At 53.3% G+C, this 11017-nt stretch overlaps 1 pseudogene; it reads right to left on the reverse strand.

The window, feature by feature from the left end:
• Positions 1-8844: 8844 nt before the first annotated feature.
• LOC118006154 lies at positions 8845-10127 on the reverse strand (annotated as a pseudogene).
• Positions 10128-11017: the final 890 nt, after the last annotated feature.

Here is an 11017-nt window from a genome sequence, read left to right on the forward strand (position 1 = left end):
CCCCTGCTCCTGTCCCTGCCCCTGCCAGACTCGCTGCCCCTTCCCCTGCCCCTTCCTGGGCTCCTGTTCTTGTCCCTGACCCTGCTCCTGCCCATAACCCTACCCCTGCCAGACCTGCTGCCCCTTCCCCTGCCCCTGCCTGAGCTCCTGTTCCTGCTCCTTTTCCTGGTCCTGCTTTTGCCCCTTCCCCTGCAAGACCTGCTGCCCCTGCCCCTGCCTGAGCTCCTGTTCCTGCTCCTTTTCCTGCTCCGGCTCCTGCCCCTTCCCCTGCCAGACCTGCTGCCCCTGCCTGAGCTCCTGTTCCTGCTCCTTCTGCCGCTGCCCCTGCCCCTGCGCCTGCCGGAGCTCCTGTTCCTGCTCCTTACCCAGGTCCTGCCCTAGATCCTGCACCTGCCACGACTGCTGATCCTATCCCTCCCCTTGCCTCTGCCCCTGGCCCTGCTCTTACAACTGGCCCTGCCCCTGGCCCTGCTCTTACACCTGGCCCTGCCCCTGGCCCTGCTCTTACACCTGGCCCTGCCCCTGGCCCTGCCCCTATCCTAATCCCTGCCCCTACTCCTGCTCCTGCAGGGCTCCCAGAGCCACATCCAGAGCCCACAGCCCTGCGGGGAGAGCTCCTTGTACAATTACCCTTAGGTCCATCGCTGGACCCCGACGCCCCGCCAGATTGTTTCATCCCCTCCCCCTATGTTCTTTCTCTCTGGTTCATATTGTTATTTTATCTTTTCATGTTCTGTATACTGTTTATTATTTGTTTTAAATAAAATTACTTGTTTTCAACTGAACATGTGATAAGCATAAGTACATTCCCAACGCTGTGCCACCACACCACAGAACATTGCTGCGGAATATCTCATGTCCCAAAGGAGTCCCCGAACCAGAAGCCCCCCTGCCCATTTCTCCCCCAGCCCAGACCTTGGAAACCCCTAAGCTGCTTTCTCTCCCTATTCTCTTACTTGTTCTGGATGTTTCTGTATGTGGAATCATGCAATAGGAGCCTGTGTGTCTGCCCACCTATTTTCAAAGGGGACTCGTTTTCTTCTGTTTATTTGTCATAAAATTTCCCTTATTCGATATTGAAATCCCTGATTGATTACAGATCAGATGTAATCATAGAGGCCACTTTAGGAATTATGGGCACAGGGGCGCCTGGGTGGCTCAGTCATTAAGCATCTGCCTTCGGCTCAGGTCATGATCCCAGGGTCCTGGGATCGAGCCCCGCATCGGGCTCCCTGCTCCGTGGGAAGCCTGCTTCTCCCTCTCCCACTCCCCTTGCTTGTGTTCCCTCTCTCACTGTGTCTCTCTCTGTCAAATAAATAAATAAAAACCTTTTTTTAAAAAAAGGAATTATGGGCACAATCTCGAGGCGGAGACCCCTGTACCTGCTGGGACACCACAGCCTGACCCCAGACAGGAAATGGCTGGTTACTCCTGTGGCCCACACAGAAACCAGGGAAACGCAGAAAACTGGAAGACACACCACAAAGCAAGGCCAGAGAAAGGTTTCACCTGACTCTGGTCTAAACCACGCTCCAAGTCACTGGGTTCCACAGGGATGGAAACCAAACACACGCCAGTCCAAGGGGGAGGATAGGCATGCAGGGAATATGTGTCAGAGATGTGGAGCTCCCGGGGAAGGATTCCAGCAAAGGAAACCCTATGGAGGCAGCACTCGTCACCCTCAGACTGGCAGGTGTCTGGTCTGGGGAGAACGTGAGGAAGTGGAGGTCCAATGCAGGTCCCCTGGAGGAAAGGGTGACGGGCACCCTTGTCTGGGAGAACAGTGAGCATCACTCATCCCAGGCTGCAGGTGCACCCATCACCTGGCATGCTCGGCCTCGGACTCACCCCCAGAAACTCTGGCTCAGTTTTTCACAGATCTGCTTTCAGGAGTGTTCATCACAGCGGTGGTGGAGAGAGCAGGGAATGGAACAATGCTAATGCCCAAGGAGATGGATGGGGTCCATGGTCCCAGTCCTCATGATAGAATGCCCTGTAGCTACTGTCACATTGTCCTTCGGGACACAGGATCCGGGAAGCCCCTCCTGAGACTCCCTTCTGCCACCCCGTTCCTGGGAACATTGAGAATTGTTTGAGGAGGAGGTGGAGAGGATCCAGGATGACACCGGGTCCAAGGAGAAGGAAGGTCCGCACTAGGAGGACAGTTGGAAGCACCCTGAGCCACCATCCAGGGCCCGGGCTGTGACGCCCTTGGACCTCACCCCAAATAAAAGCTCCTGAGGTATGGATCCAGCTTCTGTGGTTTGACTCCCTCCCTCCCTACGTCATTTATTCACTCATTCATTCCCCTCTCTCTCCTTCCCCTCCACTCCTCCCTTCCCTCCCCCACTCCCTCCCTCCCTCCCTGCCTCCCTCCCATCCTCCCTGCCTCCCTCCCTCCCCTCTACCCCTCGCATCCTCTCTTTCCTCCTGCCTTTCTCCCCTCCCTCTCCCCATCCTGCCTCCCTCCCATCCTCCCTTCCCTTCTCCCTCTCTCCCCTCCTTCTCTCCCATCGTCCCTCCCTCTCTCTTTCCCTCACTCCCATCCTCCCTCATTCAGCACAGGATCTGGGGTCCCTGCTGGGTACTGAGCACTGGGACTTCATCAGTGAGCACCCCCCAACCCACATGGTCACGTCCACTGTGGGAGGTGATGGGGGGCAGTCCTCACGGCTAGTTCTGGCGATGAGCACTAGGAATCTGCTCCTGGAAACAGGCCAGTCGCACAAAGAAAAGAATGGAGAGACCCATGTTTAGCACCTCCTCTAGAAAAATCTCGTCCTGAAAAGTGATGAAAAGTAAGTATGTCCTAGACTTCATGCCATGTGAGTTCTAATGGCAGGTACGCACTGATTCCTAGAACCAACAAAGAGTAAATCATCCAGTGTCAACTGGGGAGTTGTGACACAACTTTTCTGACCAAATGACAGCATTTCAGCCAACATCTCCAGGGCCTCCAAGTTTTCCCAAGGGTCTCTGTGATCCTTTGATCCTTCCATCGACCTCCTTGGGAAGCTCTGTCCTGTCCTCTTCCTTGTCTCCTGCCTCTTCTGAGACCCTTCTGTGGCTTCCCCCTCCCCCGCTTGCCAGGGCCACCCTCACCAGGATTCCCCATGCCCCTTGGCTGGGCAACCACATCCCACACTGAGCCCCATGAGCCCAGTGCCTTCTGCAAGGCCTGTGCACTCCCTCTGGGGTCACTTGGCATCTCCCCTTACAGCGACCTGCATCGTCCTGTGCTGAGTCTCCTCTGAGCAGTCTGTGAGGCCGGCCTGTGCCCGTGTCACGGGAACAGAAGCGAGAGTCCAGAACGTCCAGATGACCCGCTCCCAGTCCCAGCGTGTGGAGCCTGGGCCAAGGATGGTCCACGAGCAGAGGAGGACTCGGACCCAGGGAGCCTGAGGGAGGATGTGGCACATTGAGCCCATAGGACGAGAGTGAGCAATGTGGGGGCCTGGTGCTCAGACCTGCTGGGAGACCACATTGCACTGACTCTGTCCACAGGGCTGGAGGTTTTCAGGGTATCCACCCTCCCATGCTGCAGGCTGGCAGTGACTGGCAGGGGAGGAGGCACCTGGTACAGGAGACAGCCCTCAGGCAGAGAGGAGGAGGCAGGCGCTCCCCCACCAGCTGGAGGAACTCGGGGTAGCCACTCTCCCAGGCTGCAGGCTGGCAGTGACTGGCAGGAGAGGAGGCACCTGGTGTGAGAGAGAGCCCTCAGGCAGAGAGGAGGGGACAGGTGCTCCCCCAGCAGCTGAAGAAACTCAGGGTAGCCACCCTCCCAGGCTGCAGGCTGGCAGTGGCTGGCAGGAGAGGAGGCAGCTGATGCAGGAGAGAGCCCTCAAGCAGAGAGGAGGGGACAGGTGCTCCCCCAGCAGCTGGAGAAACAGGGTAGCCACCCTCCCAGGCTGCAGGCTGGCAGTGACTGGCAGGAGAGGAGGCACCTGGTGCGAGAGAGAGCCCTCAGGCAGAGAGGAGGGGGCAGGTGCTCCCCCAGCAGCTGGAGGAACTCGGGGTATCCACCCTCGCAGGCTGCAGGCTGGCAATGGCTGGCAGGAGAGGAGGCACCTGGTGTGAGAGAGAGCCCTCAGGCAGAGAGGAGGGGGCAGGTGCTCCCCCAGCAGCTGGAGGAACTCGGGGTAGCCACCCTCCCAGGCTGCAGGCTGGCAGTGACTGGCAGGAGAGGAGGCACACCTGGTGCAGGAGAGAGCCCTCAGGCAGAGAGGAGGGGGCAGGCGCTCCCCCAGCAGCTGGAGGAACTTGGGGTAGCCACCCTCCCAGGCTGCAGGCTGGCAGTGACTGGCAGGAGAGGAGGTACCTAGTGCAGGAGAGAGCCCTCAAGCAGAGAGGAGGGGCAGGTGCTCCCCCAGCAGCAGGTGCACTGGGTCGGGCTGAGGGGGCATCATTGGACAGCAGTGCCTGCAGCTGGGGTCTCCACACAGACCCCCTCCTTAGGCTCAGCACAAGCTTGTCTGGATGGCCTTTGTCCCCCAAATACAAAGTCTGGTCCAGGGCCCCCCCACCAAGTCCTGACTCCCAATCCTTTGTACTCAGCTCAAGTGACAAGAAATGGCCAATAGTTTAGGTGGTGTTGGGTGCACAGGGAAATTTGCTTTTCTGGCCCATGCTGTAACGTTGCTGGCATTTTAAAGATCTCAGGGCTTTGAATCAAAAACAGTAGGATGCCGGGGACCCCAGCTGGCTTTCTGGAAACCGACCTCTGTGCCTTGCAGCCTTCCCATCCCACCAGCTCTGCTCAGAATCCCTCCAGGCCACAGACCCACAGTCTTGGGTCCCAGACAATGTGCCTTCAAAAAGTGATCCTGGGGGGTACCTGGGTGGCTCAGCTGTTAAGCATCTGCCTTCGGCTCAGGTCGTGATTCCAGGGTCGTGGGATCGAGCCCCGCATTGGGCTCCCTGCTCTGCAGGAAGCCTGCTTCTCCCTCTCCCACTCCCCCTGCTTGTGTTCCCTCTCTTGCTGTGTCTCTCTCTGTCAAATAAATAAAATCTTAAAAAAAAAAAAAGTGATCCCGGTGGGGCAGTAGGACACACTGCAGATTCCAGCAAATCCCCCTCCCAGAAACTGAGGGTACCGCCGGATGAGCTTCTGAAAACAGCCAGGTCAGGGTTCCAGGAAGACACCAGAGGCACAGGAGTCACTGAGGGGCATCTGAAGGTCAGGTATGGGCAGTCAGAGCTTCCAGGCCCTTCTTCCCTAAAGCTCCTCATTCCTCAGCCTTTCTTCCAGTGATTCTGCTCGGTTTCTATCTGCCCCAACTGTTATCCATTGCCTAGGCAGCAGAGACTCACATATGCCTTTAAATGTTTTGGACAATGAATGTCCACTTCAGTACATAGCCACTTCACTACTGGGAGAGTTGATAGAAAGCAAAAAGTCACAGAGGACTCCAAGGGTCTGGACTTGGTGTTTCCCTCTCCTGAGATGGGGACACCTGTGGGATGAGCAGGTGGCCAGCTGGTGGGGGGTGGGCAGGGACCTGACGTGGACAGATGGGGTAGGTGAGGCCCGAGGTCCCCGGGGTATGTGCCTGGCATCTGGACTGAATAGGTCTTCAAAGCTGCAGATTGGCTGGGATCATCTTCAGGCGGAGGAGGAAGGTGAGGGGAGCAGAAGGGACTGAGGAGGCTTGGCTTAGACAGGAGAGGGCTGAGACACTCCTTTGGGGGGAAAGTGGGTCAGGTCCAGGCTCACAGGGACAGACCTTGAGGCCATTGGGCTATGTGAAATAAGCCAGTCCCTAAAGGACCAATACGGGAGGACCCCACTTGTGAGGGACAGAGAGCACTCCGATTCATAGAGGTGGAAGGAGCTGCTGGGTGCTGGGGCTGGGGAGGGGAAATGGGGGGTTAGTGTCTCCTGGGTAGAGGTTCAGTTTGGGAGGATGACAAAGTTGTGGCAATGGATGGAGGCGGCAGGTGCAGAAGAGTGAATATACTTATTGCCATTAAATTGTACCCTGAAATGTGCTTAATGGTATCAGTTGTATGTCTATTACACAATAGGAAAGTAGTGAGTCAGGAGGACGGGGCCATTGAAAGTCCAAGGAAGGTCCAAGAGCAGGGATCCTGTATCTTAGTTCTCGCTCTCATGCTCTGCGCCTTGTTGGGTGTCTGAGCTCACAGTGGCATCAGTAAATGCTTGCTAAGACACAGTGCAGGCAGATGGTCCAGAGAGAGTGCACAAACCATCTGTGGGCACTGAGGAATCCCAACGGCACATGCATCCAGACTGAGTGAGTCCTCACATTTCACAAACACCAGCATAAATAGCCATTTAAAACGAAGGCAGACGCCACTCTGGAAAACACTATGGAGGTTCCTCAAAAAGTTGAAAAAAGAGCTACCTTATGACCGAGCAATTGCACTACTGGGTATTTACCCCAAAGATACAAATGTAGTGATCCGAAGGAGCACGTGCACCCCAATGTTTATAGCAGCAATGTCCACAATAGCCAAACTATGGAAAGAGTCTTAATGTCCATCAGCAGATGAATGGATAAAGAAGATGTGGTGTGTATATATATATATATATACAGAGAATATTATGCACCTATCAAAAATATGAAATCTTGCCATTTGCAACAACGTGGATGGAACTACAGTGTATTATGTTAAACAAAATAAGTCACTCAGAGAAAGACAATTATCATATGATCTCACTGATATGAGGAATTTGAGGAACAAGACAGAGGATCATAGGCGAAGGGAGGGAAAAATGAAACAAGATGAAACCAGAGAGAGAGACAAACCGTAAGAGACACTTTTTTTTTATTCTTATGTTAATCCCCATACATTACATCATTAGTTTTAGAGGAAGTGTTCCATGATTCATTGTTTGTGCATAACACCCAGTGCTCCATGCAGAATGTGCCCTCCTCAATACCCACCACCAGGCTAACCCATCCTCCCACCCCCTCCCCTCTAGAATCCTCAGTTTGTTTTTCAGAGTCCTTCGTCTCTCATGGTTCGTCTACCCCTCCGATTTCCCCTGCTTCATTCTTCCCATCCTGCTACCTTCTTCTTCTTTTCTTTTCTTAACATATATTGCATTGTTTGTTTCAGAGGTAGAGATCTGAGATTCAACAGTCTTGCACAATTCACAGCGCTTACCAGAGCACATACCATAAGAGACTCTTAATCTCAGGAAACAAACTGAGGGTTGCTGGAGTGGAGGGGGTTGGGAGGCGTGGGGTGACTGGGTGATGGACACTGGGGAGGGTATGTGCTATGGTGAGCACTGTGAATTGTATAAGACCGATGAATCAAAGACCTGTACCCCTGAAACAAATAATACATTATACATTAATTTAAAATTCACTAAAATAATAAAAATAAAACAAAAGCAGGTGACCTCAAGCTGTATTACAAAGCTGTGATCATCAAGACAGTACGGTACTGGCACAAAACAGACACACAGATCAATGGAACAGAATAGAGTCCCCAGAAATGGACCCTGAACTCTATGGTCAACTAATCTTCCACAAAGCAGGAAAGAATACCCAATGGAAAAAAGACAGTCTCTTCAATAAATGGTGTTGGGAAAATTAGACAGCCACATGCAGAAGAATGAAACGGGACCATTCTCTCACACCATATACAAAGGTAAACTCAAATTGGATGAAAGACCTCAATGTGACACAGGAATCCATCAAAATCCTAGAAGAGAACACAGGCAGCAACCTCTTCGACCTCAGCCACAGCAACTTCTTGCTAGACAGGTCTCCAAAGGCAAGGGTAACAAAAGCAAAAATGAACCTTTGGGACTTCATCAAGATAAAAATCTTCTGCACAGCAAAGGAAACAGTCAACAAAACTAAGAGGCAAGCCATGGAATGGGAGAAGATATTTGCAAATGACATTACAGATAAAGGGCTGGCATCCAAGATCTATAAAGGACTTCTCAAACTCAACACCCAAAAAACAAATAATCCAATCAAGAAATGGGCAGAACACATGAACAGACACTTCTCCAAAGACATACAAATGGCTAACAGACACATGAAAAAATGCTCCACATCACTAGCCATCAGGGAAAAAGAAATTAAAACCACATTGAGATACCACCTTACACCACTTAGAATGGCAAAAATCAACAAGGCAGGAAACAACAAATGTTGGTGAGGATGTGGAGAAAGGGGAACCCTCTTACACTGTTGGTGGGAATGCAAGCTGGTACAGCCACTCTGAAAAACAGTATGGAGGTTCTTCAAGACGTTACAAACAGAACTACCCTATTACCCAGCAATTGCACTACTGCGTATTTACCCCAAAGATACAGATGTAATGAAAAGAAGAGTACCTGCCCCCCAATGTTCATAGCAGCAATGTCCACAATAGCCAAACTGTGGAAGGAGCCGAGATGCCCTTCAACAGACGAATGGATAAAGAAGATGTGGTATATATGTACAATGGAATATTCCTCAGCTGTCAGAAAGGATGAATACCTACCATTTACATTGACATAGATGGAATGGGAGGGGATTATGCTAAGTGAAATAAATAAATCAGAGAAAGACAATTATCATATAGTTTCACTCATATGTGGAATGTCAGGAATAGCACAGAGGACTACAGGGGAAGGGAGGGAAAACTGAACAGGAAGAAATCAGAGAGGGAGACAAACCATGAGAGACTCTGGACTCCGGTAAACAAACTGAGGGTTACAGAAGGGAGGAGGGTGGGGGGATGGGGTAACTAGGTGACGGGTATTAAGGAGGGCACATGTTGTGATGAGAACTGGGTGTTATAGGCAACTAATGAATCACTGAACACTACATCAAAATCTACTGATGTACTATATGTTGGTTAATGAATTTAAATTTAAAAAATTAAATAAAATTAATAAATAAAAAATAAATCCACGGCAGGAAGTGGAAATAACCCAGAGGGCTCCATGCTCCTGGAGGCTGAGCTAGCGGTCACGGCCAAGGCCTCTGGCGGTGAGGGCACCGGGGTTCTGAGAGGTGGCTCGGTGCAACCCTGACCCTGAAGCCCCATGGCCATGGCAAGGTGCAAGGACTGGGAGGGAAGACCCGTCCAGACGCCATTCTGCCTCCACGGCTGCTAGAGGGCTGCTCCCAGCCCCACCAGGTGGTGTCTGTCTAGAACCAGGGAGAAAACCTTTTCCCTCAATTGTTCTTTTTAAAAATGGTTGCTCAGCATTAACACAGAAAAACATCTGACATAAAACTGGAGCCGTTCACAGCTGCAAATGACCCAGAAGTGAAGAAAATGTAGTGAACGCAAAGAGAGGACACTGTATCCCCAGGCAGGCCTCCTGTGAGCAGGTGCGGCTGGGGCGCTGGACGTGCCCGTGCAGACAGTACTGGACTCCACAGTGTCCCTCGAGGGGACAGAAGTAGGAACCTGCTCTGATGGCTCCGCTGAAGTCAGCACCCCCTGCTGGAGACGGGGACAGCCCCTCATGAGTTCCAGGTGTCCTGGTGATTCTTGGGCATGGCCCAAATCTCAGCTTCTTCATGACCCGGGGCCAGCCCAGCAGCTGTGGGTCCCGCAGGTCCTCCAGGGACAGCACCTTGGTGGGCTTGTGGTCCAGCAGGTACCTGTTCAGGTGGCTCTTATCGTACCACATGGCCTCGATCCCATTGGCCCAGTTGACCACCATCACCTGGTGACAGGCTGAGGTCAGTGGGTGAACCTCTGCCACAACCCCCCAAAAAAGGCCCCCATGTAGTAGAAGTCACCCTGGTCCTTGGGGATGTGGGCCTGGGACTGGGACCAGCGCTCGTAGCTTAAGTCCTCACAGGCCACCCAGTAGAAACCGGGGTGCAGGGTGCCAAAGAGGGGGGACAGGATCTCCATGCCCACGTGGTCACAGAACTTCATGTCCACATCCCCGCACACCATGTCATCCACCTCATAGAGGAAGCGCTCCTCATAGAAGCAGCTCATGATGGCCATGTGCTGCATGGACACATCCTGCCAGTGTGGGGCACTGCGGACCTCAAGAACCACCACCCTTCAGTGCTCCTGGAGGGGCACACGGGACACAGCAACCAGCTGGTTGGTGAAGACATAGTAGATGACCCTGTGTCCACCATGAAGTGATTCTGCAGGAACAGCTCCAGGAAGACCCCGTATCCACAGAGGCAGGGGACAGGGCAGGAAGAGGGTCACTGCCAGAGGCTGGCAGCAGGACCCCAGAGCTGGGGGTCATGGACGTGTGCACCTTCTTCATGGGGACAGGCCCTGGGCTGCTTTAAGCAACAGCCACCTCCTGACCTGTCCTGAGTGAATCTGCTGGCAGGGCCTCCCTACCTTCTGATCCCAGGGATGGGGGCCATCAGCGCCCCATCTTACAAAGGGGAGCCTGAGGCTTGGGAGGCTGGAAACCCATGCAGCCGCACAGTCAGCATGCTGGAGCCAGGAACACTCCCCCTGTGCTGAGCTCCTGGGCAAACCCTGCAGGTGCCCTCCCCTAGCTGTCCCCCTGCAGGTTCTGTCCCCACCTGCCATGAGTTGAGCACCTTTGGGCACAGCCCGTGTTTCTATGTCCTACAGACTGGGTAGAATCAGCAGGGCCGGCCAGCTGCCCCACTTTACTTTGAGTGGGCTGTCGCTGGTCCCCAACAGAGCTGTCTCTACCCCCTATAGGGTCCTCCCTTGAAGGCTACTGGGCCTCTGGATGACAAGGTCCATCAGTAAACCACTGGTATTCCTAGGAGGGGTCACCCTCGAACTCCCCAGATCAGGAATCAGGTTCAGCCCATGGGCAGGGAAGGGGAAAGATGACCCCTGGAAAAAGGGGGCTTGCTTAGGCCCCAGCCTTGAATCCAAGGGTGTGAGCTTCTGGGTCCAGGTCTACATCTCCCTGGCCCCAAAACATTGGAAGTCTTGTCCAACTGCCTCACATGGCTGGTCCCCCTTTGAGGGGACTACCTGCCCCTCACTGTGGGGACAGCAGCTCCCCCATTGTCAGCAAGTGTGGTGAGCCCCTCTGAGATTGATTTTTTTTTAGATTTTATTTATTTGACAG

This window comes from Mirounga leonina, unplaced genomic scaffold (genome assembly GCF_011800145.1).
Source record: "Mirounga leonina isolate KUSES-001 unplaced genomic scaffold, KU_Mleo_1.0 Mir_94915, whole genome shotgun sequence".
Lineage (NCBI taxonomy): Eukaryota > Metazoa > Chordata > Mammalia > Carnivora > Phocidae > Mirounga > Mirounga leonina.